The sequence below is a fragment of the Etheostoma cragini genome, chromosome 23 (genome assembly GCF_013103735.1).
Source record: "Etheostoma cragini isolate CJK2018 chromosome 23, CSU_Ecrag_1.0, whole genome shotgun sequence".
NCBI lineage: Eukaryota > Metazoa > Chordata > Actinopteri > Perciformes > Percidae > Etheostoma > Etheostoma cragini.
Genome location: NC_048429.1, coordinates 8482483 through 8510287, shown reverse-complemented (window position 1 = coordinate 8510287; position 27805 = coordinate 8482483). Strand labels below are relative to the sequence as shown.

The following is a 27805-nucleotide window of genomic DNA, read 5'->3' as shown; positions in this document are numbered from 1 at the left end:
TTTTAGTTGCCAAAGTTTAACCAAGCAGATTTACAGCTGATGCAGGATGATGATCCAAGTAATTCCGATACCATGACTTCCATACCAGTTCCTGAACGATACTTTTTTCTATACCAATTTTATAAAATCAGTTTTCACAAAAAGATATCACAACATTATTATTTTAGAATTATTTTGTCTGCTCCTTTACACCTAGGTGACACACACTGTAGTCAAGGCTCTTAAAATACAACACACACACGTGACCCTGTCTCCACGCGTGACATAGAGGTTTTCCGTGTTTTACCAGCAGATCTTGGTAGAAATAGGCTGCTTATTCTATTACTGACCCGGATGAGATTTACTCCTTAGGTATTGCAATTTTGCATTGAATGGCGGCATTTTTGAATACTCTATACTATGTAAGCAATTTGGTTGCCTAAAAGTATTGAAATTTGGTACCCAGCCCTAACCAACTACTACTAGTAGCTTGAAAGTTTTTTTGTATCCATTCCGTGGTTCCTGCTTTTCAACAGAGCCCGATCCAAAAGCGGGCTATACAAATACGAATATTTTGTTATTTACATAGATCGGGTGATATATATATATAGATATATCTTTTTAGACATATTTTTTTTTTTCCCTGAAACACGTTACAAAACATAAACAGATTTGCCTAACATTATTTATTTGAAGTTATTAATGAGTTCTCCCTAAAATAATATGATAAAGATTTGTTTTGGTGTCACAACAGAACAGAGGAAAATCAACATATGGAAAAGTTCTGATAAATAAAATGTATAAAAATACAAACTTAAGAGATGAAACTTTCCTTTGACCAAAAACACGATAACAAAAAAAATCAGTTGATAGATCGTGAAATGCCTAATATTGGCCGATAAAATCGGCCCGCCTTTATATCGGTCAGGCTCTACTTTTCAATCACCTTTTAGCGGAGTTGCTTGGAGTGTTCTTTTTTCTTTATGGTGTAGGTTTTCCTATGATTCTAACTTACTTAGGTGTAGTTATATTACAGTCAGGGCTTTGTATTTTACAATTTAGGTGGATGAAGATTCCCATTTTTGGATTAAGAGGTTAAGATTAGGAGTCAAACCTGTTTATATTTCTGCTCATTTTTTACCACAGAACGGATCCAATATGTTAAGTTTTATTAAATTGACAACATAACCTGCCTTAAAAGATTCTATTAACTAAATAGTACTCCAAATATCATCTGGTCTTTGTTCTTGTGCCTCTACATGTCCTCCTGCCCCTCGTTTCCTCTCCCTATCATTTCTGCTGTAGAGGGCCAAGCTAACATGCTGTTCCTTTGGGTGCTACTCTGCTGGTTGCTAGGAGTGTCTATTTATAGATAGAGAGGAACGATCAGCATCTATATGTAAGTTTACTTATCTAAACAATGTTGGTCTGTTTTCTCTTGTGTGTGGGTGTGTGTGTGTGTGTGTGTGGGTGTGGGTGTGTGTGTGTACGTGTACCTCTGAATAGTCCCGGTGGAATGCAGCCACTCATGGTGCATCCAGATAAGGACGTAGATGTGTAGCTATATTTGTGTGTCTGGTGGTGTATTTCGCAGTCCCTCCAGGATTTCGCAATGTCACAAACACGCCAATTCACGGGAATTCAACCAGTCACCGTGACTTTGTAGTGACTCGCAATTTTGACCAATCACCGCAACTTTTCCGTAATTTTTTTGCAAATTTCCGCAACTTAAACCAGTCCCAGCAGTCCTATGTGCTAGACTTTGTATCAGTATGTGACTCTAAGAGCCAATGACCAACCGGGAGTCACAAGTACGTGGCCATATTCATTTCCTGAGACATGTGTGTCTCAAACATCTCACATTTATCAACAAAATGCACAGCGAAAGACTGTGCAAACATAATAACTTTAATGTACGCTGCAATGTTTTTTCACTCTGATCTCATTTAAGCGGCCCCTGTTTCAATCCTGTCGGATCTCTGCAGCGGGCGGGGCTGCTGAGTTCCCCCTGCGACTGACACACGCACACATACACAAACACACACGGTGCATGCAGGAAAAACTGGATATGAGACATACTGGATGACCTTAATTGAGGACAGCTACGCTCATTATTGGAAGTGCAGTGATAAGTTAAAGTCCAATAAGTCCCAGGCCAGGATAGGAAATTAACTGACCAATGTAAAGATCAACAATTAACCACTGACAGACACTCATGTTTGATTCATTCAATACATTTTAGTTTTTTGTCTTAAATCCACCAGCCATTTTCATATTATACCAACATTTGCAGCCTCCTGAGCCTTTTTGGAAAGGTCCTAGGAAATGTCAGCCCAGAATAATTTTATCTCCCCAAAAAGTTTCCTTTTTTATTTTTAAAGAGCTATACATACATTTTTTTGCAACTTTCTCTGTCTCCCCCAACTTCATTGCATCAATGCTACAAAAAACATTGCAACTTTTACAAAAGCCCCTGCAACACCAGGCATTTTGGGCTGCAACAATCTCAAAAAAGTGTGCAAAATCCTGGAGGGACTAGTTTTGGATTGTGAATAGCTGTAATGGAATTTTTTGAATATTTATTTGTACATTTAACAATAGGATTTGTGAGTGTGATTGTGTGTGTGTGCGTGTGTGTGTGTGTGTGTGTGTGTTGTATACAGTATATAAACAGTTTAATATGATTCACTACTGCATCTTATCTGGTCTTATACACATATGGCCCATCAACACAGATGGGAAACTTAAAATCCCTTGCGATTTTTCTTCAGTTCCAAACAACCTGGAGCCTGGGGAGTCATTATTTGGAGATTATAAATGTTGTTCGCCTTTTCAGCTCCCAGAAGAAACAAGGAATACCCCGGTTACCATTTCTGTTAGAGACATGGGTGCATTCCAACTCCAAAGCTACTACTTCAGAGTGCTGTCTGGTTTCTGCTCTATTGTTTCCATATTTTGGAGCCATTTTGTACGAATTCCTCACTGCTGCAGGGCTCCAGTATGACTACATTGACAGTTGTCTTTTTATCTGTGTAGTTTCTCTGCTTTACCAGAATATCTTTCTTTTTTCTCGTTCTTTTAATTCTCATATTTTAATGCAGTTTGTAGTTTGAAATGTCAGAAATATGAAATGGGAATCAGGAATGCTTAGATCATGGGGCAACCTCTAGCTCACCCAGTAAGATGGTGCGCCCCATGTAGGCTGAGGCCTTTGCAGCAGCCCGGATTCAAGTCCGACCTGCGACCCTTTGCTGCGTATCATCCACCATCTCTCTCCCACCTTTCCTGTCTATCCACTGTCACTGTAAAATAAAGGGGGGAAAAAAATAACAAAATATAAATAAATAACAGACAGCAGAATTGCTTTCAAGTTTAACCAAGCCATAATAAATTGGTTGAATTCTAAGGCATTCTGCCTTTGCTAAGAACAACACACTGTTGCCATGCATAGCAGAGCCATGGACGCAGTACTGTTCTCTCTGGAGGACAGCTATCGATCTGCTGAAAGAAGTCCAGAAAATGTATCAGCTGTGGCAAAAAGTGTGCAAACATGGATCAACTTCTGTTCCACAATTTAAGCAATGACAGCAGATTTGGTGAGTGCCTATCCTACAAAGTCAGTCTATGATCGCTACACAGTAACTTCAGCCGTAGGGACAACAACGCTAATTAGTTAGCTTAACGTTACATTGTAACATGTTTAACATTACAGGTGCGTCAACTGTGCAAAAAATGCAGTGATTAAAACAGCAGCTCTGTAATTTGTCCATCTATAGTTAGCCAGAGGATGGCAGCAGCCCATAACAGCCTGACCCATAAAATATACGGTTACTACCACAGCCTGTGAAGGGAATAGAATGCGTGCAAGGACCGGTGGCTTTTGCCAGAAATGTAGTCGCTCCATCCTGCAGCGAATAGGGAAGATACTGGGGTGTTGAGTGACTGACGGAGGGTTACATTAAACAACTACAGAGTTTACGTGGCTATGGACAAAGGATTCCAACAGTAGATAGAATTGTATTTAAATTAATAAACTCTTTTTGTTTTAACATTGTCAAATTATTGATTTATTTGGTAAGTAGCCATGTAATAAGCGGGATAATGTAGAGCGAGGTGGTTGTTATAGCAAATAAAATCCGTCAGGGTGATCAGGACCCACAACGCAAAGCAGACTTTGTGTTCACCATACTTATGTTCTTATCTGCTGGTGAAATGTGGTTGCCAATATTCTAATGTATGAGCTAATGGCTATAAAGCCGCATGGAAGAGATAATGGATTGTGGTTACTATATAACACGGAACAAAGCCACTATTGCATCACTGTAGACAGCAGAGCTATTGTTTTTATTAAGATGAGAATGTTAGCTTGTGTTGGTAGTTATTTGTACTTTTGCAGTTTTATTTGCCTCTTTAAACTTTACAGTATAATATGTAAACAGTATAATATGTATAATATATAAACGTTAAAGAAAAACTTGATGTAAAACAATATGGCCAAAGATTAACATTCTGTAATTTTATATTCTTTGTTGTGTCAGTCCCTCCGTTCTTCTTTCTCTGAACCTTTCTCTTCTCTTTCTCACTCTTCCCCTCCACCTCTAATAAAAGTGAAAGATAAAGACTCTAAATGATGGCAGCTGTGGCACCACATTCATTACAATACCATTTCCTCTTCCCTCTCTCCTCCTCCCTTACTTTTTAATAGTCCCATTTTGGTGATAGAAGTTTCCACACAAACCTCACAACTTCTCAATCTTTCTTCTCTTATTCTTCCACTTTCTTTACATACATCTCTCTCTCTCTTAAAAGAGAAGAGAAAAAAATGTTTTTGTGTGTCTGCCTTTGCATGTATGTGTGTCTGCCAATCTAAACTACAAACAGCATATCAGTATTTTTAGTTTTTTTGTGTGAAAACTGTCCCAAGCATGAATCCCATGATTCCTTGGCAGATCTTTGTCCTGTGTCTCAAAATTGTCCCATCATACACTCCCTATTCCCTCCAAACCTGCATACTCGACCCCTGTGATTGATGGGGCTATGTCTGTCTATATTTGTGTTTATTTGTGTTTGGGAGGACACATACAGCATCTGTGAATGTGCATGTGGATTTGTGTGATGCCACATTTGGTAAACATTAGCTTGAGTAATTTGGCAAACAAGTTATTTTTAATCAGGTCAAATGCGCCTTATGAAGCAAAAATAAAGTTAGAAAAATAAGATGCAGAGGAAAGAATTACTGCCCTTACATAACTGTCTGAAAGACGCTAGTAAAGCTGAGGTAAATCTTTGATAATCTGTATGAATCTCCAGATGTGCCAGTTGTTAAGGTGAGTGAGACAGAGGCAGTTAGGGGGAGAGAGAGAAGAGAATGAGATAAAGCAGGATATTTTTACTGAGCTAAAAGTGTCCTCTGCCTTACATCGACCCACATTACAGCTCCCACGGAGCACACAGAAAGAAAAAGAGTGTAATGTGTCTGTCCATCACTGAAACTCAAAATTGTCAGTGCAACCTTAGCACAGACGTCAGGAAATGTCAGTCTTAATGTCCCATTTCAGTTCTAAACATTTTAGTTATAGTACGCTATTCTGGCTAAATTGACTTAACCTTAGTGGTTGTGTTAAGCCAGGTTTTCTGCCCAAACGGAAAATAATTTTATACTGAGCAGGGCATTAATTATTAATTATTACAGTGAAGTTCAACAACTGTTTGGTATTTATACTGTGCATAGAGCTGCATACAGATGACATTCTAAAAATAGTAATGTGATGTGTGGAGTATTTTCAGATTACTGTGCAGAAGTTGGTGTTAAGATAAAAGTTTAAACCCACATGGGGACATTTACATTGACCCCTCTCAACTATTTAGGAGCAGTGGACAGCTACATCACTCCCCTTGGTCAAGGACAATGTTAAGAGTACCATCAATGAGAAGACTGGCAGCCTCTGTGTAAAATATAGCGGCTGTGGATAAGAGAGAGCTGGCTGCTGAAAATTAGAAGTTTTGACGCTTGTGATTTTGTTTTGGCACTGGCTAAAAACTCTTTTCCTTTCCCTTTCTCCTCTTGGTCATATGTTTAGCCTAGTAACATTTAAACTGGAGAATTTTGAACTTAATTTCTAGCATCATATTACAACTTGCATCCCAGTATTAGGCCCACAAAGAACACACTGCTTATAAGCAAACATTAGAGCCATGGCAACAAAGGTAATGGACGTGCACAGTAGATCCCTGGACAAATTAGGGTGGTAAACAGGTGTAATGTGTTTTTTGCGTGTGCGTGTACGTGTCTTTATCATCCTGGACTAATATTTGAACAGCCATAAAAGCCCAGAGGAGTAACCAGAGGAGTAAAGCAAACTGCACAACAGCTACTTTCAGCTAAAATGCCCTCCATCAATCTCTCCTGAGCTTAATGCAAAACCTTTCAGTCAATTTCTGTACCACTACAAACTAAAACGTACTCAGGTGCAAAAATTGACATTTAGAAGCAACAGGAATAATCAGAATGCTCAATAATAGACCTGGAGACCTTCTATTTTTTAAAGTCCATTGATGTACAGTATTAACTTGTTGTCGCTGGGATGTTTGAACCAATAATCCTGCAATCACGCTTCTAATTCTGAAAGCCGTCTGGATGCCCTGAGATCAAAACAGATAAAAGAAATCCAGTGCAGAAGCCTAAACTCACTTGCTCACTGAATTAATAGGTGTTGCAGTGTGTACTGGTTCTGTTAGGGAGAACTAGCTGTCATGTTGGTGTGGTATTCACTGACATTTAGCCATCTGGCCTGGGATCTGGCAGCCACACGCTCTTTCTCTCTCTCTATCCCTCTCTGTGTCCCTCTTACACACACACACACACACACATACACACACACACACACACACACACACACAAGGTGTTGGTTCACATTGACATACACATCCTCCGTTGAAACTCTGGCTGGCGGTAAGGCGTGTCACTATGATGCATGTGTGAGGGTGTATCTATGTACCTGCAAGCTCGCTAGTGTGGTTTGTGTGTTTTGCTTGCATCGTCAAAAGGCCGGGTTCCCATAGAAACAGATGTTTCTGTTTTTTCCTTGTTGGCACCATGTGACAGACTGTTTCTGTGTGTGCATGTGTGTGTGATATACCCTGAAAGTACAAGTACTTTTGCTTTTTAATAGAAAGGCAAAAAAAACATTGAGTTAATTTGTGCATATTAGCGCCCATGTGGAAATGTCTGCTCTGCTCTGTACAGCAACTGGAGCGGCAGAGCAGCAGGAGTCAGATTTCCCTCGTCACTTGACGAGATCAACAGGATGATGGTGGAGACTTTGGTTTCAAAGTTAAAAGCAAAAGTGCACATAACAAACATAATACACATCACTGTTTTGTTGCTGTGTGTAGACTGTTAACCAATTGCAGAGCTGTCTGAACAGCCCAATTATTGTCATCATGCCAAAATATGCCTAAATGCCTACAGCTCCACCAGAGAGCCGGAGGCCAATCTACGTCACTGGTATGTCACTTTAACCTGTGGGGAAATTTCCTCACCTTGGCATCCTTAATACCAACCACATAGGAGTTGCTTGATGAAGAGATGCACATAAAGGATTTTTAAGTTTCAGATAATTAAGATGTTGATTGTGCAAAAAGGGCTGGGAAAGAAATCATATTTTGTACATTCATCATTTAGGCCAACTTGACATGCAGTCAGCAGCGGCAGCACTGTTTTTTTATTTTTTTTATTCTTACGATGAGTCATCTGCAGTGCAATAGTGAATTCTCATCAAAGATGAATATCAGTTAGTGTTTGCTTCTGGGTCTTTATCGTTCATTGTTGAGAGGCTAGTGGGAGGCAGATTGGTCATGATCAATAGAGTTGCTTGCTCATACTGTAAAGTGCTGTTTTCACTCATATCTATTGACTGAAATATGTTTATCATGGACTCATCTATGCTTCTTTTCAGAATGTCATCCGACATCCTACTTAGTTTGAATTATAGTTTGAGTAAACGTAGCCTATATTCTCTCATTATCTCACATTGCCCACTATTCTTTCTCTGTGTCTTTCTCTATTCACCTTCTCCTTACTGTTTTCCTGCTCTGTAGGACAACTGTCAGTTGTGTGTGTGTGTGTGTGTGTGTGTGTGTGTGTGTGACAGCGACCTCCCTCTGCTTCACCCCCCGCACCCTCCTGCTCCTGGGAGGTGACCCAGTTTCCCATGATCCAATGCGGCGGCTTCTGCGGCGTTGTTGCCGTAGCGATATTACGGGGTCCTTTATTGCCGACTGTGACTGTGCCATGAATAATGGATAGAAAGAATGACAGAGTACTGGACAGTGTGGATCAGAGAGGGAATGAGGAGTGGAATGACAGAGGGGGTAGAGAGGTAACACAAATAGGAGAAAAAGAGTCAAAATATTGGAGGGAAGTAAATGTGGACTGAAAAGTGTTATGCAAATGAAAAAGTAAGTGGAAAAAAAGTTCCTCAAAGCAGAGAAAGGCTCAGGGTGTAGTTAGACTATCAGAAATCGAGGGATAGAGCTGGACAGAGAAAAGATGAAGAGGAAACACCTCACATTAAGGGGGTTATGATAACATGGGACCAAGTTATGTACAATAATAAATGTAAAATTCTACAGCTGAAAAATAAACTTGTATGGGCTCTAGTAGGCAAACTATGTACTGGGGCCCACTGTGTCTAAATTACCTAAAACTTACTTTATCTCTGGATTTCTGCACTGACTTTTTTTATCAGCTGTTATTTACAGCTTCAAAATAAATCTGAGACAAGTTATTATTGGTCAATAGACCATTGCTCTGTTTAAAGAGTCTACTATAGAGAGCCCAAGGCCTTATTTTTTGGTCCATTCGAACTGTGCCGTGTATTTCCCAAATTATGTGTGTATGTATTGTTTTTTTAAGACAATTTTTTGTGGCATTTTAAGCCTTTATTTCCATAGGACAGATAAAGACATGAAAAGGGGGGGGGGATGACATGCAGAAAGGGGTTCCTGCATTGAGCAGTAAACCTCTATATGTGTGCCTGCTCTACCAACTGAGCTAACCTGGCTACGTGATGTGTGTAAATTTAAAAGATGATTTTACATGTCAAGAGCTAAACGATTTGACGTAAAGAAATAGAACAACATTACGTTTCGTGTAATATCACTTAGTGAACTACATCTCTCGTCTCAAACAATATACTCCACCAGGGAAATACGGTTGTCTCCTTGTCGTGCTTTGCCGTCTTCTTCCAAGATGAAGGCAGAACTATCAAAAGAGGTGAAAACCATTATAAATCGGATCATGTCAAGTGCTGCAGCTAATCAATGGGAGTGGAGGGAAAATGTGGCGACGTCGGGTAAGCGTCTTGGACTTGTAGGCCGTCTAATCTGAGGCAGAAGAAGATCAGAAAATAGTTTGTCTATCACCGTTGACCACCGTTCATTTTTTCCCCGAAGGTAGGTCACATGGAGGCAAACGGAAGGGGCGGGATTTTGGCTCTCTGTTTAGTCAGTGAGTTAAATACCTAACTTTGGAATGAGGGTTTACTGACAAATTCTGGTGGGATTGTGTACGTTTGCGTGCGTTTCATGTGTATCTGTTTCTCTGGAATGTGTTTGTGCACGTGTGTGTGCATTTCTGATTCGTGTAGATTGTAGGTAATCTTTGTTACTGCTGACTGCAGCACACACCTGTTAAATAGCACTTTAGCTTTCACACACTACGACACACATCCACTCATTCTCTGGTGCAGACACACACACACACACAAGGGACATATTGAGGTGGATGCCCTTTACTGTTCTGCCAGAGCTGTCAATCCTTGGACTGGCATTGAGTTTGTACAGCAGAGGTTTCAAACACACACACAGAAAACCCCCTCTCTTGTTAGCTGTTTTGAATAATATATTTTTACTTTATTTAAAAGACTTTAAAGTGCCCACACAGCCTCTAAGTTCAAAGCAGAGAGTTAGCCCAGGCATGCATACATTTTCTCAATAAAAGAAATGAAAGAATAAAGTACAGCATGTCAGCATACAACCATGCCAACCAACTGATGTTGCAGGGGCTGAAAACATTTCTTACCTCTCTGTTTTCCTGTAGTAAGGGTTCCAAATTTTGAGGAGCCAGCTGGCTGTAATGACTGCCTGGACCTCTATAAAGTCAGAGGGCATAGCGTGTCACTGTGAAAATGGAAGTTTACATGGGAGTTAAAAGTTGTACAGTAAAAAATCTGTAGTGCAGTTATGTTTTTATGTCATTTCGTAAATGGAAGGCCCAACATATGGCTATTAAAAATGATGTAGGGCTGCAAGTAACAAATACTTTCATTATCTGTTACAGTAATCTTCTTCTTCAAAATAATTATTTTTGTTTTGCCCAAAGTACCTAAAGATAATTTAATTTATAACAATATAAAAATAAAAAGCCTAAAATCTTAACATTTGAAAATCTGAGGCTGGTTTCTCCAAAGCGATTTTGGTTTGTGTTATGTTGTGAATGTGAAAATGAAATGCTACCTCCTCTGTCAGCTCTAGCCACTGAAAAGAAATTAGCAGAGATAAAGTAGTGAAGGATAGTGATAGCCAGACTCTCATTGGCTTGCTGTTAGCCAATCAGAGTAAAGCAGCTTAGCTCGTTGAATATTACTGAGAATTGGCAGAAATCAAGCTGAGTCTTCCTGCAGGCTTTCTGCACCACGCTAGAATGGCTTGAAACAAGGTAACCAAGGCATTTTTTCCACCAAAAAATGTTACAGAGTCCATGGTAGAACTTCAGACATTCCCACAAAGTAATGAAATACGGGTGGCAGGGCACCTTTAATTGCAATTTGTTGCTTGCAAATTGCAGATAAAGTTGGGTGTGCAACAGGGCAATGGATGGGTCACAGGCATGGCCTTTGTTTTCATAAGTGAAACGTGTAAAAAGAGTGAAAGAGTAATTCATCAACTAATTGTTTCAGGAGTAATGTGATATTGTATATGTGAATAGGATATTATGTCAACTTCATGAACTTTTTAGTTAAGAAATGAAATAGGATGGGCAAATGCACAAAATAAATTCTTAAATTACGTTGTCTGTAAATTCAGCCAATACCGTATTGAAGGAGCGTTTCTGCAAATTCTCCACTATGCTAGCTACAAGCAGACTTTAATGTTTTGGTTCAGCAACATATTTCTTTCTTTATAGACTCATCCAGTGAATTTGAGTTCAAAAAGAGTGAGCTGCAATACATGTGCTGCACACATAAACAAACTACATACTGTATTTTTACACAAACACATGCACGCACGCACGCACGCACGCACACACACATTCACAGCGCACGGTTCAGAAGATTAGGCAGCACATGTTACCTATTAGACTTTACTTCTAGTCTTACCAAGTCTGCTTAACAAGAACTTTTATGTGTGTGTTTGTGCGGGGGGGATGGGTATGAGACAGAGACAGACAGACAATGTGAATATTAGGAGTTGGAGGCTAAAGAGAAGGATATGGAGGAGACGGCCAATGAGTAGTTTATAAGAGGAGCAGAAGAGGAGCAATGACAAAAAGGGGGTGGCGTTTTTTACACCAGGACGATTCAAAACGTATCAAGCCCTTAAGAGTATTACATAAATAGTATATTAACATTAAAGTTCGTTAGTGTGATTTTTTCAAGAGATTGATTGCTAACCTCACAGACGTCGGAATTCCAGTCAGGTTTAAACAAACACATAATTCAACACAATCAAAGTGGGATCAGAACTTGGCTTGTGACCAAAAATGTAGTGGTAATTAAAAGATGAAGGTGTCTAGTAAGTCAGACAATCACAGCACAGTTCCAAAACCTTTATGTAGTTATGTGTTTGTGTCTTTGTGAATGTGTTTTTGTAGGTGTGTGTGCTATTATGACCATTTGTGTAGCTTGTAGTTAATCTCTGTTACTGCTGACTGCAGCACACACCTGTTTAATAGCACTTTAGCCGTCACACACTAAAACACACATCCACTCTTTCTCTGGAGCAGACACATACACACACAAGGGACATATTGAGGTGGATGCCCATTACTGTTCTGCCAGAGCTGTCAGTCCTTGGACTGGCATTAAGTTTGTACAGCAGAGGTTTCAAACACACACAAAGCAAATGCCATCTCTTGTTGGCTGTTGTAAATAATATATTACACTGCATCTAAAAGGCTTTTAAAATGCCACCACAGCCTATTTACTTCAAAGTTAACATGTATACATTTGGTCAAGAAAAAAAATCAAAGAAAAAAAGCAGTCTTTCTTTGGTGCTTTTAAATACTTTAACAATGATGTCCACCATTAAGGTGAGACAAAGTAATCCATTTATATAATGAACAGTCCTTTTTTTTGAAAGTAACAGGCTGCAGATGCATTGAGGATCTAACGTGGTGAATACAGCAGCGTCACACACAGTACATCAAGGATACATGCAGGCCCTCGCATGTAAATAAATGCAATGTGCAAACCTTGTTTAAACCATCTATGTCCTGTCTTTGGTTGGCTGTAGTTATAAAAGGATACAGATTGTTTCACAGCAATAATGACTTTACACTTAGATCCAAACTTTTGGGTTGCCAGGCAACTCAGCAACATCAGCAACTGTATGTGGACATTTCTGTTTTTATCTTTGCCTCCCTATCACTGTGGCTCTGACTTTCTTTCTTTCTTTCTTTCTTTCTTTCTTTCTTTCTTTCTTTCTTTCTTTCTTTCCACTCTTCTGATGTTGTTTCTACAGGTTCTGTATCTCCTTTTCACAGTCATTCTCACTTTCTATCTCTTACACTCATACAATTTCTCGCTTTCTTTTTATGCTTTTTTTTTTTTTAAATGAGCTTTTTAGGTTATAAGGCAGACAACTTAACAATAATAAGAAGGGGGAGTGAAAAGTAAGTATGGTGGTATAGATGAAGAGAGAGAAATTAGATGAATGTGAAGAAAACAATGTAGGACTTCACATTATGATGCAAAATCGATTCAGAGAATTCCAAAAATGTATTCATATTTTAAAAATATATATATAAAACTCATATGTCTACTGCAATCAGATGATAGATACTTTATTGAACCCCAAATGGAAATTCTAGGTCCCAGTAGCTTACAGACATCACACACAACATTCAAATAACTCATAACAGGATGTTAAAATAAGAAAAAACAAGCAAATCCACACTTATATTACCAAGACTTCATATATGGATATATATTCATATGTGTGTGTGTGTATATATATATACATACACACACATATATACATATATATATGTGTGTGTGTGTGTGTGTGTGTGTGTGTATGTATATTTCCGATTAATGTTTGCATGGGAATAGTAACTAGTTTACATACTGTGAGTCTTTTTTGAATTGAGAATCGTTTTTGAATCAAAAATCGATAATGTATCAAATTGTGAGCCTAAAAAAAAAAACAGAATCGAAATGTGACATTTTCTGAATTGTACACCCCTACTAATTATGTGACCAGGAGAAAACTGGGTAAGATATAAATGAAAGCATCCCCCTTCTCCTTCCTCTCCTCCTGCTCCTGTCTTCTCCTCTCTTTGCTTCCTATTTCTTAACTCCTCCTTCTCTTCCAGCCTCGCACTTTCGCTCCCTGATCTAATTAAAATGCCATCTTTAGTTCACTGGTGGGCCCCCTCCCTTCTTCTTTCTGTGCTCTGCTGCAGTGTAAACACGCTGTGTCATATTACAAGTCTGAATCCGCTGTGTCATGATTTGGAAGCTTATCCGCCATGTTTGACAATTTGACTGTGCCATGTTTGATGGAACTAGACAGTGACTTTGAAGATACGTTATGCTTAGGCATGCTTTGGGCCATTATTGCCACCATGGAATTGATCTGGAGGTGTGAGCAGGCTTATACCATGTTGAAGGCTGCAGCTATGGGTTCAATTCCCACTTCAAAAACATTACATTGTGTGTCATCATCAACAAGGTAGTAACACAGACCTACACTGCAATGGCGTCGACTCCAACTCCAAGCATAGTGAACTCTTTTTACATCTTAACTAACTCTGTCATTATCTTTCTGTTATTTGCTGCCCCATTTAAACACACACACACACACACACACACACACACACACACACACACACACACACACAAGTCAGACCAACTCCCTCACCAGCCTGTTGATCTGCTGATGCCTCATCAGCGCCTTATGAAAGCCGGCAGATTGACAGTGTGAAGCAAATCTCCAATTGCTTCAGAGCTGTGATGTAACCTTGTCTCACATACATTGTTGAAAGAGTGTTAAACTTTAATCTAATTCTAATCTTCAGCAAGTCAGATTTAATTATGAACCCAAGCACTTAGACACAGATTAAAATGGCCACCCACCCACCCTCCCAACACAGAGTAACATACAAGCACGGTTTACGCGTATATGGTCAATTTGAATTTTTTTGACATTTCCTTCTTGTGTGCCCTTATCGATATTAAAATCAATCAATATCAATAAATGAGGTATCTGTTGTAAAAACAGTTTTGAAAAGTGATATGTAATCAATGACAAATCAATGCCATGTGGCAGAAAAAAAGTGGTACTACGTTCACTGAGAACCCCCACCACAAAAAAATAATCAAGGTTTTTAACGAATCATGGGTCAAAAATCGTAGTACAAACAGAACCCTGGGTTTGGTTTATCGTCCTAATGGATATGCACAGCGGCTTTTACTTTCATCAATGAAACTGGTGACACCAACTTGGCTGTCCTGCCTCCTGCTTGGCTAATGAGCTGACATGCTTCTGGGTTGATAGTGTCTTGATTTGGTAGCTTGACGAAGTTATTTTTATCATAATCTTCATTACAGCGGATAATTATCCTCTTTACATTTAAATCTAACATTAGACTAGTTCACTCAAGCACTCTTAATGGCTTCTCTCTCTCTCTTTCTCTCTCTCTCTCTCTCTCTCTCTCTCTCTGTTGATCATCATTTTTAATTATTTAGCTATTCTTCTGCCTCCTAATGTAATAATTGTACATGTAATAACTGTAGTTTATTTTTCGTATTATAGGTGAAGCTCCGCAACAGGGAAACTCGACTGTTAACAATAGCTGCTGTTAGTCCCCAGTAACGTTAATCGCTCCGAGTTGACCTAATGTAGCTGCCGTTTTTTCGCACATGCTGTCTTTTATCTAATTATTGTCTTTTCGGCATCACTAACTTTTCTTGTTTCCCCTTCTCTCTCTCTCTTTCTCTCTCTCTCTCTCTCACTCTCTCTCTCTCTCTCTCTCTGTTGCTACCTGGCAACAAGCTGGTCTCCTTGGTGATGGAGCTTAGTAGCCTCAAATTTGCAGAGACGGGGGTGTGTGTGTGACAGAACTGGCACACACAGAAAGCATGCAGCAAAAGAATGCTCATGCTCAAGTGTGCACATGCAGAGGAAAAATGGCTGTTTTAATTTATTAATATTCCTGTCACATGTACACACACACCCACACAAATTAACACTTGTAGGCATATAGCTTCTTCTTAAACAAATCATTCAATAAATTGCATATTAAGTAATTCACTGTTTTAAAGTAAATTCTATATGATTAGATTTCAAAACATACTCAGCAAAAGTAATATATGTACATTATGTACAGTACATGGTATGCCTCTAGTTTTTTGTATAGCTATTGTGTAATTTCAGCTCATATGGTGTCTGTCTGTCTGTGTGTCTTTCTTTCTCAGCTCTCTGATTTGTGTTCAAGGTCTGCCTTTCCCCTTCCACGGGAGCCATGTTTATTTTTTAAATGAATTGCCTGAGAGGTGTGCTGCAAATATTAGAATGTTTTAGCCAGTGTATAAAAGAACCGTGAGAAATGATCTTCCTCTTTGACTTTTACACTCAAGTTTAAGGAGGTTGTAGTCACAAGGGAGACAGATGGGCTGTGAAGAAGATGGGCTTGGTTACAGTGTGTCCGAGAGAGAAAGCGAGAGATGTTTATAAAGCACTCAGCAGCTACACACCCGCCTTCTCAAACTGTGCTGGTGCAAGTCTGTTCTGTTTTCCATGTTTGGATGAAGAAGGTGAACAAATGATACAAAGACTAAGGGAGAGTCAGGAAGAGAGTCTCCAGTGTTAAAATGACATTTTAACGAGTTAAAAAGGAAAGAGGGGGCACCCAGATAGCTCAGTTGGCAGAGCGGGTGGCCATATATAGAGGTTCACTCCTCAACACAGTGGGCCCTGGTTCGACTCTTACCTGCGGCCCTTTGCTGCATGGCATTCTCTCTCTCTCCCCTTTCATGTCTTCAGCTGTCCTGTCAATTAAAGGCCTAAAATCCCCCAAAAATAATCTTAAAGGAAGAGGGATGGATGAGTACAGACAAGAACTGGGAGGAGAGATCGTCTCGTCTCTGTAAACTCAAAACTGCACAGCCATAATGTCCTATACAGAATCTTTTACTTTGATTGGTGCACATCTTGTCTTTCATTGGTTAAAATGTGTTGCCGGTGGTAGTCATATCAGCTAAAACTAATACATGTGGTTTCTGTGAGTAATTTGATGGCAACACTCCTACAGAGTCATACCTCTTCTCTCTAACTTTGGGAGGCTTTTGAACTTTAAGGATGCCTTAAAAAGTATTTTGTAGTTATTGTGGTGGCAGTTAATAACAGCTGTGAGTGGAATTGTTTGATAGGGATCTGGTGGGATTTGGATGGGAGGGTGGCTTTGACTCTGAGTGGCCTCGTTTTCCACTGCTTTCTCCTTAACTGGTCCTCATATCACAGAGAGGCTAATTGGAGAGGAATTACTTCAACAAGTCTTAATGACATAGCTACAGACACAGAGGGCTCTCTCCTTCAACAGTAAGGAGTCAAACTCTCAACACGTCTCAGTGGCTTCCTCTCATTTACCTGCTTCTTAGCCAGACAAGGGGGCTGGTTAATCACTCAAGAGTAGACAACAGAACAGAAGACTGCAGTTTATTTAAAAATATCTATATTTTATAATATATAGTGAAGAGAAGAATATATTTGAAATGGTGAAAATATTTGTATTTCATAATTAGGTAAAACAGCCTTTTAAACTTCCATGTGATGAGTGCATTTGAATAGAGCACTCAGGTGATCAAATTGCATGGCCATAGAACATATATTTCTTAATTTAGATGTTAACAGTACACTATATGTCAGTGAAGTGCAATCACATTAGATAGAAGATACTGTGCAGTAGGGTTGGGCGGTAATGCAGTAATACGGTATACCGCGGGGTCCTAAAAATAGCAATAGTATCAGTGTCAATGCCGTCATTAAAAAACTGCAATGCACTTATATAGGAGACAAGGATTATAAGTAATTTTATTGCCTAAAAATGCTTATGTGTGGTTGTCATTAAATGGCAGTGTGGAGGAGAAAGAGAGGGGGGGATGGCAAGTCGCGCACCGAGTGACCTGGTCTCGAACAAGCAGCATTTGGGGTTCCGACCTAATGAGAAGGGAGAGGTGTTTCAGTATTAGTGTTTGGTATTCAGTTTCTGAACAGCGTAGGCACAAGCCAACAGTTTGGTGACGCCTTCTGAGCCTCACGTCATCATTTTGAATGAGGTTCGACGGTATCAAATTTTTGGATACCGCCCAACTCCACTGTACAGTGAAACCACACACCACAGTGCCTTTTTTTTTCTTCTCAGTGGGTCACTGACCTTGGCAGAAAGGCTGGTATGATTGGCCATCTCCCTGTGGTCTCTGTGTTGCATGTGTATGTATCATGCGTGTGTTTGGCTTCTTCTGTCCTCCAGTCCATGTTGTTGCCCTAGCCTGGTGTTATTGTCCATCTGTCAAGGCTGCTAGCCAAACAGCCCTCTCCGCTCTCTCTCTAGTGATTTCATTGATGGTTGTTGACTACGTTTGATGGAAAGGAGGCAGTCCTCTGGTGGAAATCCTCTCCTGATTGAAATATGCTCACTTTACCATGCAATCTGGATCCTTGTCGAGTGAAGCTTTTTTTGTGTGTGTCTAAGGTAAGGTTGTGGCCTGTGGCCACTGAGCTGCAGCGCTACGGTGGTTATGTGCCTTGCTTAAGAGCCTCTCAACGGCAGATGTAGAGCAAGTGGAGTGCCTTTACTTATTCATTTTCCACCACATCTGAGGATTTCAACAGGTGGCTTCATGTGAATGAGTCCTCTTCTCTAAGCTTTACCCAGCCAGCCCCAACCTGTGAGCCACACAGAGGACCAGAAAAAATGAAATGGAACCTTCTGAAAGTGACTGATGAGCTACTGAGTGTAATGATTTAATAACGCTGTCCCAGAGCTTAATTTCATTCACAAGTGCATGATGAATTCAGTTGTCTGTGTTGTGTGAAAGTTTACTAGGTTTACTAAATTTAAAATTTATGTTAAAACTAGTCCCGTCCTACCAATTTCCAGCCTCAGCCTGTTCCTCCCCCCGTACTAATGTTACCTGGCACGTAACGTTAGCTTTGACCCCAACTACAGATAGTATGATACCACATAGTCATTGATACCAATACCAGTGATATTTAATGATTCTTGATACCGAATTCGTTACCACAAAAACAAAAAAAAAAAAAAATCGCATGTCCTCCGTTAAAACATGTTTTAAACAAGCATAACACTGTGATGTTGGGACAGTATCATGTCACTCTTATTCCACTGTCCTTTTTTTAGTCTCAACTTTCTGTGACTGTTTTGGTGGGAGTGGAGGGGGCAAGGAGAGCGTAATTTACATATAATCTTGAGAAAACGTCAGTCTTTTGGACTTGCTGCTCTGAAGCCTGACACCACTAGAGCCCGACCAATAAAGGATTTTTAAGGCCAATACCAATACGATTATTTGGTTATTTAAAAATAAGATATTTCGAAAAAATCGTCCCATATACAGTATATTTTAAAAAGAAATCCAGAAACCCGTGACAAAACATAAATGGATTTCCCTAACATTAGTTATTATTAGTTATTTATGAGTTGTCACTAAAATAATATAATAATTTTTTTTTATTGTCACAACAGAAAGGAGGAACATTAAAATATATTAAAGTTATGATAAATAAAATGTATAAAAATACAAACTTAAGACATTAAACTTGAAGTCCTTTAACACATTAACAAAAAAAAGAAACCAGTGTTGCCAATAGGGAAGTTGTAGAGCGCCCTCTGGTGGACAAACTCTACAACGCCATCGCTCATAACATGATGGACAGTCTGTTTTTATTTTTTAAATATTAATTTATCAGAATCATTTACTTGTCATTATAAATGATTCTGATGAATGATTATTATATATTAAAGTATATATTAATGTATATATATATATGTTTTTTTTAAATCGGCCAATATAAATGCAAATACCGATAGATCGGGAAATGCAGAAATGCCCAGAAGTCACTTTTTGGTGACTGGGCTGGTTAAAATTAAGCTAACTGACGTCATAGAGGTCCGCTAAAACAACCACTAAAGTTAGCTAATGTCAGTAGCTACCGTATCAATGCTACTGTTACGCTGTGACAGACAACGGCAGAGAGAAACAGATGTCCTTTCTGTTTGGGAGCTCCAGGTTAAGTCGGGAAAGCTGTTGCTCTAGTTTTGGTACTGACTTGGTACTGAAGTACCGGTTTTCGTGACAACCCTATACAGTACACATTCATATTACATTGAACCAGCAGTCAGGTAGAAGCTCTTTGAAGAAAATACATATGTTTTGCAGATGCTTTCAAGTCTGTGTGATTGCCTGTGTGTTTATACATATGTCTTTTGTGTATGCGTGTCTGAGTCTGCTGTATGTGCACTGGCCTGTGCGTGTGTGTGACCAGTTGTTCCATCAGCTTCTATTTACTTTCACTCCCCTTGACTTCTCCCCGTTTTGCCCACAGGGCATAAAGACTAGTCCAGCAGACACAACTTTACTTCATGTCTTGTTATATAAATGTAGGCCTACACTTACTCTCTGACAAAAACAGGCTTTCTCTGTCATTTAGCATACAGCATTTTTTGTACTATTTCTGAAAAAATATTTTCATGTGGAGAAGCTACTGTCTTGACACACTACTAAGTACAGCATGAGAGACATGTTAAAGCACCTGAAATTCATAAAGTGCGTTTTCCCGAAACCACAAATGACCGTCGCTACTCAAAAACATAACTTTTAAATAAAACTTTGTTAACAAAAGATTGAAGATGACTCATAAATAAACTAGACTAGTTACTGCCAGCAATAATTATTTAGGCGTAGGTGTGAATTTTTCAAATGGTGGATATTTGGTTTAGGAATGTAACCCCTAGTGCAGCCCTGTACAGACTGTCCTCCAATCAACATGACTGTATACTTCTTAAAATGCTTTTTAAAGAAACTTTTCGGTTGGCTGCAGCCTTTTAGTGTGATTTACAGCTATGCAGAATATGAATATTGCTTCAAACTGTTGGTTGGCTTTCTAAGTCATTAATATCGCTCTCTCACACACACACACACACACACACACACACACACACACACACATATATATATATATATATACACACACACACAGTAGTAAGGAGAATGAGAGAAGGCAAGAATGGAGACAGATGTTGGGACATAGGCGGGAGAAGAAAAGAGATGGAGAGAGAGGAAGAGAGAGGTGTGCAGACTTTTGTATGAGGCTGACCTAGATAGCAGTAGAGGATTGGACACACTCCTTCTCTGGAGGGACACCATCACAGCTGCAGTGGACTGTGTGTGTCTCTGCATGTATATGCATGTTTACAACTGAGTATATGATGTGCTCTCTGTATGGTATAAAAATGTCTCCAAATCCTTTGAAAAGTGGTGAGTTTGTGTGAGTGCTGGATTGTGTATGGGGAGGAAAGAAGCGAGTCGGAAAGATGAAGTCAATGAGCCAAGCAGGAAGCCAAAGTGGAGAGAAGTAAGCTTGTTACATCAGATGAATGTGATTAATTTCATCGCTGCAACTCTGGGTTATAAATCTCCTGGCGTTATTTTACCTGAGTGTTGTTCATGGACTCATTTTCTATATTTTAAATTGTTTGTTTGCTTCTTAACATTTTCACCATTATACCCAATTGCATTTTGACTGTGGATGTGTGTGTGTGTGTGTGTGTGTGTGTCCATGTGTTTCTGTGTGTGTAAGAGACTTTGTGTTTGATGCTTACCCATTGAAAATCAATACTGCAACACAGCAATTTGCTGCTATCATGGGATTGGTGGGTGGAGGACTACAGCGTCCAATCAGAATCCTGAAAACTCTATGGTTAGTGGGCTTATGCCTGAGAGGTGTGTGTGTGTGTGTGTGTGTGTGTGTGTGTGTGTGTGTGTGTGTGTGTACACCCATGACAGGAATAGTAATGAATTAAAGCAGCCAATTTTTTCATTGGTGCAAAATATAAAACAAAAAAGAGACACAAGTGGAGTGAAGGAGCTAAAGATAGTATTTCTGTACTTTGTAGCTGTCATGGGCAACCTGAGCATTCTTTACCTTTTGATGCAAACTCTACAATAGAATGCACCATATTGCCCTCATTGCCCCCAGTTATGAGCTACTGTACCGCCTGCATGACATCACAATAGCTTGGTTTATTGTTCATACTAGTGGTGAGCCTGTTCGGGATGTGTGCTTGCTTGGAACAAGCCAATTCCTTGGTTCCCAGTATTTATTTCCCCCAAACTTTATTGTGTAAATTTTTACAAACAACACGTGACATAAAATGCAGGCTTGGTTCCCAGCATTGCTGCTTGCAGTGTTGTCGGGGTGGAACCGTTCTCAAGAGCAACTCCTTGTAAACGTACTGCATTTAGATAGCGCCTTTCTACCTAACCAGACAAATCGCTTTACAATGTGCCTCTCATTCACGCATTCACATACACCGATGGTGGTGGCGCTGTAAAGGCAAACATACCATAAACACACCTGTTTTAGCCTTCAGGTTATCGTAATGGAACAAAATGACTTAAAACTGCCACAAGACACAAAACAATTAGATGCCGAGACCATGTAGTTTTCTAAATTACTCTGACTCTTTTTTTAAAGGCACTTTCTAGCTGTCAGCAGACAAAATGCATGTTGAGGTACAGCATTAGCATGTTGAGCTATGGGGATTCCTGATGACACGAACACGATGACCACATCTGAGTGTTGCACTCAACAAGTTACGCATGTCTTTTGTCTAGGCTTTATCTGTCAAGTGGTGACAGACTGATACTGCTCTCATTTCCTTTCCTTTTCCTCCCTCCTCTCTACCCACCCCATGTTCCTGAGCTGACTGAAGGCTTCATATGCCGAGTCTAAGGTAGAAGGAGATAAAGGGAAGATAGAAAGATAGGGCTACAATGGCTTTTGATTATTTTTCTCGTTTCTTTTTGTCTTTGCCGTTCTCTATTTGTTTCTCTTTCCAAATAATCTTTAAATTTCCACAGAAACATTTACATGGGAAATTTGGCAGTTGCTCTTTTTTGTTTCAGTAATCTTTTCCCATCGTTTCAACTCTTCATCTTCATTATGTGAAAGGGAAATGACCAGACCACCTTTTATAGTTTCAACTAGGGCTGCACAATACTGGAAAAAGCTGATATTGTGGTATTTGTTTTCCTGTGACAGAAAGCTGCACAATATGACCTAAAATCAAAATCACAATTGATAGTACATTTTACCTCGATAATGATAAATGAACAATAATTACATTTTCAATATTAAAAATTGTTGCATCACAATGTATCAATGATAGGTTTAGAATCAAATCGTTGGTCTCTGAATCGGAATCAAATTGTGAGGTGCCTCGAGATCCCACCCCTAATGCAGAGCTTTCTTCAAACTCTGCAGTGAAAAATGCCCAGAAGACATGGGGAAAACGTTGCATTAATCAGGTGATTTATTTGAACTTTGCAGTAAACATAAAACACTGACTACTGTAGGTTCACTGCCCATGGAAAAGCATGTGGATCACTGTGTCCACGGCAGCTGTCGCTTACAGTACTTTGCAACACACCGGAGAGCCTCACTTCCTATAACAAACCCATACGCACACTTTCCACATGGCCACCTGTCATAAAGGGGAAGGGTCGGCCAGTAACAATCATTAAAAAGGAGAATGGGGAAAGTTTACTTTTCTATCAGGCAGCGAAAAAGTTGTATGTGACTATTGCACATGCGCACATAGAGATGTAGACGATGAAACAAGATTTTGTGCGGCCCTAGTTTTAACTATTAAACTATATAAGGACCGGACCTCTATTATTACAAGTACTGTGCATGTACATGTTATTGTAAATTCTCAGATTATTGTTTCTAAATGGCAAGAAGCAGCAATTGGTGACCATTTCTGTACTCACAAAATTTCTCTTCCTATTTCCTTTCCTAAATTATTAACCAGTCATAAGTCAGAAAAGCGTGTGAACAGGAAGTTCAGCATAGTCAAATATGGCTTCCGGCTCCCGCGTGCTCCTCCGAGGGGGGCTCTAGTAGCAGGGCTATGAACGGCTCTTGCTCTGTGTGTATGTGTGGGACAGGGTGACGCATCATGCGGCAGTAGTCTGAATATTTTAGCAGGAAACATTAGTGACGCTTTTCCCTCTCTCTTTCATCATTCTCTCCCTTCTTGATTTCCTTTCTCCACATTTTTCTCTGCCTCTTTCTCTTTTTTTTCGCTCAATGTGAGGAAAGAAGGCACACACACACACACACACACACACACACACACACACACACACACACACACAGTTCTTAGGTGAATTTCTGGGGGCAACCCCAAAATGTTCCCTGTTTCCCATGCTGTGGCTCATTTGGGGGGAGAGGGAGCGTGCCAGTATGCAGTATGCAGCTTTCTTTGATCATCTCAAAAAGCGATTGTTCGATACAGATCTCTGGTTCATCAGTTTCGTTTGTTGGGCTCTTGCTAATCCTCACTATTAGAAAAGGTCCGTCAACACACTAGCCAAATTCAAAAAGTTACAATAAAAGTATTTATTTAACAGAACTGGATAACAAAAGATGAATGTACAAGTATAATATACTTTGCAAAGCAGAGCACAAATGCCCCAGAGATTGGAATAAGATTTCACTCAACAACATTTTTTTAAGTAGGTATTTTACTTTGAGCAAAGAAGGTTCAGTTCCGTCTGAGAGCATGCAGCCTCCTTATCTAGTTTCTACAAGGCTGAAAAGAGGGAAGGGAGTGGTGCAAACACATTTGTGCTGAACACAGAAACTGATAATAATAAACACAATCACACGCGTAAATCACACATACCCTCTAACCCTTGGAAAACTACAAACATAGATACATTATATCTATGTGCACTTCCTCTCTTATATCTCTCTTCCCCCATTTGTTTTTGACCTTCTTTGCAAGTTTGTCTGCTAGCATCTGTCTCTTTTTTTTCTTATTAAACAGAACATATGCTAAGTGTTGCATATGTAGAAGAAAAACATTGTATACCCATGTTTTAATTAGCATAGCAATAATAGCCAGCATTGCTAAACACACAAAGGAGTGTTAGAAATTATTCAAAATTGTTCCTATTTTCAACAAATCCACTGAAAAGACCAAGAACAACAATAAAATGATACGACTAACAGATATTGCTGGTGCATCCAAAGCCTGATGTAGCCTATTGCTCAGCACTATAGACATTCATTGTTAACCAAACCTATTAAAAACAAGTGATGGGAATAACGGTTATGTAAGGTTATAAAATAACGGTGTTACTAACTACTGTACTTTTTTTAGTAACGAGTAATCTTAATTGATTACTCTTCTCAAACCTAATAATGCCTTTACCGTTAATGCCAAAAAATGCAGCGTGACTATAATTGTAGCTTTTTTTTTTCTTTAGCCCAATGAGATCTCTGAGCTGAGAAGCAAAGCCTTTTTTTTTTCATTGGTTAGTGGCCAGTGCACGAGACAACCGCTTAAATGCTAACGATTGGCTGAGGTTGAATACAATTTCATGGTAAGCCAATCAAAGGTAGAGTTGGGCGTGCGTTCATAAGCACAGACACATAATGAACAACACAAGCGAGTCAGTCAACAAGAGACAGGCATAGCGTTATCAAATAGAGAAGGGGGGGGAGATTTCCTACTGTGGTCAGAAAACAGGCACTATGACTCCAGAGTGGCTACTCGCTCCGAAGCTAACACACACACACACACACACACACACACACACCTGCTCGACGCACACACCAGCGCTAAAAAATAGACATCATCATTATTTTTGCTATAGTGCTTAACAATCATTATTTAATTTTTATCGTAGTTGTGGCCTGTTGAGGGGCAATAAATATCAGAAGTTCGAAAACATCTATGTTGTTATTTGTATCGATCCACCAGACATAATATCTGCATAGATTGTATTTGATTGCGGCTAGTCTCACTTTGTCCCACAGCAACATTAAAAGAGATTAGATTTGTGTACAGTTTCTGTTAATAATTTATTGTATTAAGTGTCCATTTCATAATATTCAGATTTATCATAAATAATTGAACATGCTCATGTATTTAATGTTCCATTAAAGAGGGGTGGAGGTCACATTTGATCATTTAAAAATGTACTTGAAAGTAAATATTAGTTACTTTCTGAAGTAACTAGTTACTTTCATAATTTGTAACTGAGTATCTAATTGAGTTACTTTATGGAAGAAGTAACTAGGAATTGTAACTAATTACTTTTTTAAAAGTAACTTGCCCAACACTGTTAAAAACACATCAGTGAGCCACACCGTTGCACTGCCAGACTGGACATAGAGGTTGGAAAGTATTAAGATATGGACCAATACATTGTTGGTTTCTGCCTTTTCATAGGGTTTGTTGACAATAGGAAAAATATATAAAAACGCCACTGTTCTCTTTCAACTGGAACCAGTCAACATCAACAAAACCAAGTATTAGCACATCAATCTGGGAGCAGAGAATGAGTTTCAGGTGATCTCTGGGATGTGCAGTACGATTAAACATGACAGTAGAAGATCAACCACACACATCATTCATGTAGGCATGTCATTTTACAGACATTCACAGGGTCTGTAAGAAGCCACTAGGCCTGCACGATTAATTGTAATAAATATTGTTGTATTTTTTTCATGACTTTGATTCTCATTTAATTTTACGAGGCCACTGCATCACAAACGCTGCTACTTTCTTCTGTAAGTTTCAAACATAGACTATATGAAATAGTTTTTAATGCACTGCAATGCTCTCCGTTCTCTTGAGTGAAGCCTCTATGTTTACAGGCTTGTGGTGAAGCACAATGTGCTACAGGTGCCAAAGACGGCAGAGAATCGTGATATCAATTCTAAGCAAAAAAATCGTGATTAATATTTTTCCCGAATCGTGCAGACCTAGAAGCCACAGAGCCGTCAGAGCAATAAGAGGAAGGAGCACAAAAGTATTTCAGTCACAATTTCAAGTGTGTTAGTGTGTAACTGTTGCAATTTCATATGTTTTCATTATTGTTTTTGTACAATATCTAGACACACATAATGTCACTATATTTATAAACTTGTTGCCTTGGAAACACTGAGGTAGGCTTTCAGCTTGTAAACACAATGGTATTATAGACACATTTGTGGGTGTGTGTGTGTGTGTGTGTGTGTGTGTGTGTGTGTTGGACACAGGCTTGGAATTGTGGGTATGTTCTCTCCACGTGCTGTATTGCCTCTCTGCTGTCTCGCTGCCAAGGTTCTGATAGCTTCAAGATGTAAAGAGAGAGCGAGAGATTAAAAGGAGAAAACGGCAAAGGGATAAAAAATGACACAAAGTGGACAAAATGCAAAATAAAACGAGGCAGAGACATCTTGCTACTGCTTGCTTCACTGAAACCAAGCCCCGACAATCCACCGGAGACTCACAAATCATCAGCTCTGGTTTTAAAAGGCAAAGTCAACCTTCTCCAAGGAGACTATTTAAAATGAGCTAGAATGAGCTCAGTGCCATTACATGACTTTATTACACAAGCAGCATGTTCTTGTGGCTTATGTCTGTCTGCAAGAGGTTGTTCAGAAAATACCCTCCGATAAGTGGAGAGTTACAAGAGAAGAAGTCAATTAAAATCGTTATCATAAACTATGTTTTAATTTGATTCTATTCGATTATACAGTATTATGCACTACATGACGAAAGTGTGGACACTTATATCACAGTTCATCCCAAAATTATTGACATTATTAAGACTGCTACATTATTACTTAATTTGAACTAAAGGATTAACCTAAACCACGAAATACAGCGCCAGACCATAACTACACAAAAGTATGTCCACACAGTTTTTAATATACAGTGTAGATAGCATACCATAGTAATACCATAGTCCCTCCATGCTTCCTAGGATATGACCTGTTTGCTGAACAGAGATGAAATCTGCTTATACTGAAGTTTCTTTTCTCTAATACTGATCTCCTGTTTTGATGAGCCAAAACCCATTAAAAATATGGAAACATACTGTATATTTTTTTTAAAGTGCCGAGATCATGCAGCTTATCCTGCTAAGCTTTGAACAACGGCCCAGAATGTACTGTGTCCCCCTACCCACAGGGGGACAGGGAAAGCGAGAGAGAGAGAGTACGTCTGTGAGTGTGCATGTGTTTGTGTGTCCCATAGGTCTTGCTACCCATTGTGAGCTCAGGTTGCTAGTCTGTAACCAACTGCAGCAGCCTCATTGCTCACTTGTGTATGTTTCATTTTAATTGTGCATAGAATCCATGTGCTCAAGTATGTTTATATCATGCAGCAGTATGCATGTGTGTATATGTATATGGGGCATGTATGATTGGGTGTTTGTGTGAGTCTTTAACACAGTATGAGTATTACCAAATCACTCACACAAAGACATAATGATATTTAGTGTGTGTGTGTGTGTGTGTG

The 27805-nt window shown here is 39.3% G+C and overlaps 1 protein-coding gene and 1 long non-coding RNA gene across 10 annotated transcripts in view; one reads left to right on the top strand and one right to left on the bottom strand.

The window, feature by feature from the left end:
- Nucleotides 1-27805, top strand: part of cacna1c (calcium channel, voltage-dependent, L type, alpha 1C subunit) — a 186652-nt gene that overhangs the window by 65684 nt on the left and 93163 nt on the right. The gene's annotated exons all lie outside the window — the stretch shown is intronic.
- LOC117938818 lies at nucleotides 2055-22626 on the bottom strand. Its single transcript, XR_004655484.1, has 3 exons — nucleotides 22544-22626; nucleotides 5721-5730; nucleotides 2055-2066 (listed from the first exon to the last, which is right to left on the bottom strand). It is a non-coding gene; the product is annotated as an uncharacterized LOC117938818 (long non-coding RNA).